The 3,003-nt window shown below is 34.4% G+C and overlaps 1 non-coding gene across 1 annotated transcript; it reads right to left on the reverse strand.

Annotated features, from left to right (window-relative positions):
- Positions 1 to 2,250: 2,250 nt before the first annotated feature.
- LOC111759224 (U6 spliceosomal RNA) lies at positions 2,251 to 2,356 on the reverse strand. The gene has a single exon (XR_002793292.1). It is a non-coding gene; the product is annotated as a U6 spliceosomal RNA (small nuclear RNA).
- Positions 2,357 to 3,003: the final 647 nt, after the last annotated feature.

Below are 3,003 nucleotides of genomic sequence, written 5' to 3' on the forward strand. Positions count from 1 at the left end.
GGACAAATCTATCTTCTGGGGCCTCAGGTCTCTTCCATGCCCAGGTGGGTTGTAATCAGACAGGAGGTATTGTAAGTCATGAAAATAAAGTCATTATAACAAAGTATCCATGTTTAGAGCAGGCTCCTTTTTTAGTCAGGGCAGGCTGAGTGGTGGCTCCATAACGGCATTACTTAGTCAATTGCACTCTGACAAGCTTTCCTGCATCAAACAAAGGAGGTTCCTGAGAATTGAGCATGCCCCTGTGTTTTAGTTTGTTAAAGGTTGCAAAAGCAATATACCAGAAAGGGGCTGGCTTTTGCAATAGGGATTTATTAATTTAAAAGCTTGATTACTATTTCGTCTTGGTGGATTGCACCTTTTATTAATATATAGTGTCTCTCTTTGTCTCTTATAACTGCTTGTGACTTAAAGTCTATATTATCCAATATTAGAATAGCTACACAAGCTCTTTTTTGATTACTATTTGCAAGGAATATTTTTTCCCATCCCTTCACTTTCAACCTATTTTTGTCTTTGGGTCTAGGTTGAGCCTCTTTTAAACAACACATAGTTAGAACATACTTTTTTACCCAATCTCCCAACCTGTGTTTTTGGATTGGGGAGTTAAATCCATTAAACTATACAGTGTTATTACTGTAAAGACAGCATTTTATTCAGCCACTTTGTCCTTTGGTTTTTATAAGACATATCTTTTTATTGTCTTTTTCTTCTCTTATTTCACCTCCCTTTTCTGTATAGTTAATCTTTTGTGATGTATCTGACTGATCCTTTTCTCATTTCTGTTTCTGTATATATTTTAAATGCTTCCTTTGTGATTATGCTGAGGTATGTATTACATAACCTACATCTCTACACTACTAATTTGAAAATATACCAGTTTAGCTTCAATAGCATACACATTGTCTGCTCACATATCCCTTTGTTTCCCCTATTTATCTTGCTTTTGTTTCACTTTACCACATTATATTTTGCAGGTCCATTATCAGAAAATATGGCTTTTTCTTGTTCAATTTCATTCTGATTCTAAAAGGAATTAAAGTAGAGTTGTATATTGAGGTTACAGTACCATTAGGTTTTGCATTTAGCTTCTTAGTTACCATTACTGAAGATCTTCATTTCTTCCAACTACTCCAAGTTACTCTCTCCTGTCGTTTCCTCTCAACCTGCAGAACTCCCTTTAGTAATTATTGTGAGGCAGGTATTTTTTTGATGAACTTTCTCAGTTTTTGTTTATCCGTGAATATTTTAAACTCCCTCTCATTTTTGAAGGACAGTTTTGCTAAATAAAGAATGTTTGCCTGGCAGTTTTGCTTTTTCAGTATCTTAAATATATCATACCATTGCCTTCTTGCCTCTGTGATTTCTAATGAGAAATTGGCACATAATCTTATTGAAGAGCCTTTGTATGTGATGGATCTCTTTTCTCTTGCTTCATTCAGAATTTTCTGTTTATCCTTGTCATTTGATATTCTGATTAGTATGTGTCTCAGAGTAGGTCTGTTAGGATTTATTCTTTCTGGAGTATAATGACTTTTGGACATGTAAATTTGTCTTTCATAAGAGTTCTAAAATTTTTGACCATTATTTCCTCAAATTTTCTTCCTGCCTCCTTTCCCTTGGTTTCTCCTTTTGGGACATTAGCGACATGTATATTTGCACACTTCATGCTGTCTCTCAAATCCCTGAGACATTGCTCAATTGTTTCTATTCTTTTCTCTGTCTGTTCTTCTGACTGCATGATTTCAATTGTCCTATCTTCTAGTTAGTTGATTCTTTTCTTCTGACTGTTCAAATCTGCTCTTATCTCTTGAGTTTTTTTTTTTTTTTACTTTAGACTTCAGATTTACCTAGGGCCATTTGCACATGTTTATAGACTATTTAGTTTGCTCTAGAAAATGACAACATGGCTTTCCCTCAGTGAGACATTGGCCTAAATATATTTGCTTTATTTATATAAAAAGAGGATAACATTAAACATGGAAGCTTTTGATTTGTTAATCAAAATTATGATATACACAGGGTGTCCTTCAAAAGCTACAAACCCAATTGAGGTCCTTTGGCCTGTTTGCTTGATATCTGTGTTTTATGCCTTGAAATTTCTTTTTGATTGCATGCTTGGAGCTTGCCTAGAAGATTTTACTCTTCAGAGGTGCTAGTTCTGAAAATTAAAAAACAACAACACACCAACTCCTATTTTCTGGATTCATTAGTTTCAAAGCTGGCATCATACAAAGCATAGTGACAATAAAAAATATGGACTGTTTCACAAATTACCTGTCATCCTTGCCCAGAGGCCATGCTAATCTTCTCTGTATCATTCCAATTTTAGTACCTGTACTATCAAAGTGAGCAACTGACTATAATTTTAATCTCTACTATTATGTCTTTCACCCCCATTATTCTTCTCTATGCTTCAGCATTCTTCTCTATGCTTGTACATTTTGTTTTAATATCCTTTATCTTTTTATACATATTTTCCTTCATGTCCTTAAATTGACTTAGATTTGTTTGAACATCTTTGATTGTTTGAGCTTCTGAGTGTCATCTGAAGTTTTAATTTGTTCACTTGACTGAACTGTATCTTCCTGATTCTTAGTATGGCTTGTAATTTTGGGCTGATATCCAGGCATTTGATGATCTTGATCAGTTAACTCTGAAGGCCAGGTTCTCCCTCTTTTCTAGTATTTTATCATTGATTGGATTTGTATTAATTCTCTTCTTTGACACTTGGTCCAACTTATTCTATCTCTTTAGATTAGTCCATGTTTAACTGTTCAGATTTGCTCAGTTCTTCTTCATCCGATTCTTGCCCTGGATATTCAGTGCAATTTTTATTATTTCAATTTTGTGCAATTGTTTCACCTCCAGGAGAAAGTTTCCTATCCTCTGTTCCTTCTCTGGAATCTTGATCTGTTTTGTTTGTTTTGTGAAGAATGTTCTCCCCAGCTGCTACAATTTATTTAAATTTTCTCCTTAGTCCAATTCTGAAACCTGTTCAAC

Source organism: Dasypus novemcinctus, chromosome 16, assembly GCF_030445035.2.
Source record: "Dasypus novemcinctus isolate mDasNov1 chromosome 16, mDasNov1.1.hap2, whole genome shotgun sequence".
NCBI classification, from domain to species: Eukaryota; Metazoa; Chordata; class Mammalia; order Cingulata; family Dasypodidae; genus Dasypus; species Dasypus novemcinctus.